Source organism: Penaeus monodon, chromosome 21, assembly GCF_015228065.2.
Source record: "Penaeus monodon isolate SGIC_2016 chromosome 21, NSTDA_Pmon_1, whole genome shotgun sequence".
NCBI lineage: Eukaryota > Metazoa > Arthropoda > Malacostraca > Decapoda > Penaeidae > Penaeus > Penaeus monodon.
In genome coordinates, this window is record NC_051406.1 from 31,537,562 (window position 1) to 31,538,910 (window position 1,349).

Below are 1,349 nucleotides of genomic sequence, written 5' to 3' on the forward strand. Positions count from 1 at the left end.
CAAAATTTAAAAAAAAAAAAATTTTTAGTCTTTTTTTTTCTGGGTCTGATAGCATTTTTTTGGGTTTTTTTACTTAGGGTTTTTTATATATTCTTTTTTAAAATTTTTCATTTTTTGTGTAATTTTGGGGTTATTGAAAAGTTCATTTTTCTTTTATGGTATTCCATTGAATTTGGGTTTTCCCTGTTGTTTTTTAAAAAATTTCCCCATATTTTTCTAGGGGGGATTTTTTTAAAATCTATTGTATTAACCAATTTTTCCCCTTTTTTTCCTTTTTTTGTTCTTATTTTATAAGGTCAAAAGCTTTTGCAAATAATTTTTTATTTTCCCTTTTTTGGGTTTTGCTATTTTTAGGCTTTTTTCTCCATTTTTTGGGGAAACCCTTTTTTTTTTTCTTTTAAATGTCATTAAAATTTCCTTATTCCACCATGGTTTATTTGGTTTTTTTTAAATTCTCTTTTTTTTTAAATGAAAATATTTTGAGCCGTACTTTTTATATTTCTGTAATTTTTCAATTGAATTTAAATTTTCCCTTTATTTCTGTGTTATATGGTTCCCCTTTGGTTTTTCCGTCCATCCTTTTTTCGAGTATTGCCATTTTTTTTTTAAAAAACGGTTACTTTAATGTGTTTTTTTTTAATATTTTGGAAAAAATGTCACATCTAGGTGCGATGCTTTTTTTAAAACTAAATATTATTTGGGGGTTTTGGTGATCCAAAACTAGGCCCAAAGGGTTTGATTTTTGGCTTTTGGGGGATCAATTCTATTTTTTGTTTTTTTGGGGATTTTTAACCCATTTTATGTTTTTTTGACTTATCCATTTAAATTATATTTCACCTGTTTTTTTAAATTTTTTTGGAATTTAAATTTTATCTTTCCCATTTATGGAGGGGGGGCATTGAAGTCTCCCTTTTTATTTGGGTCTTGTTTGGGTTTCCGATAATAGGAATTCTTCTGTTTTTATTTTCTTTCCCTGGGTTGTAAAAATTTTTAATATTTTCAACCTTGTTTTTGTAATTTACCTTTAAACCTAGAACTTCTACTTTGTCATTAATCTGTCCCCTTATTTTGAAATTTTTTTGAAATTGGGGGACCTTTCTTATGCATATAGCTAAACCCCCCTCCTATTTGGTTTTTTTTCATCCTTCTAATTTTCGGATAGTTTTTAAAGTAAAATTTTTCTTTCTCTTTTTAAACCCGGGCTCTGTTTGGCTATTATACCTGGGTTTTTTTTGATAAAAGATAAATTTTTTATTTTCTTTCTTTTTTAACCGGGTCCTTTCATTCCCCTAATAAAGAATTTGTCCATTTTACCAATGAATAGATCTTTTAGCATATTTCTAAGGGCG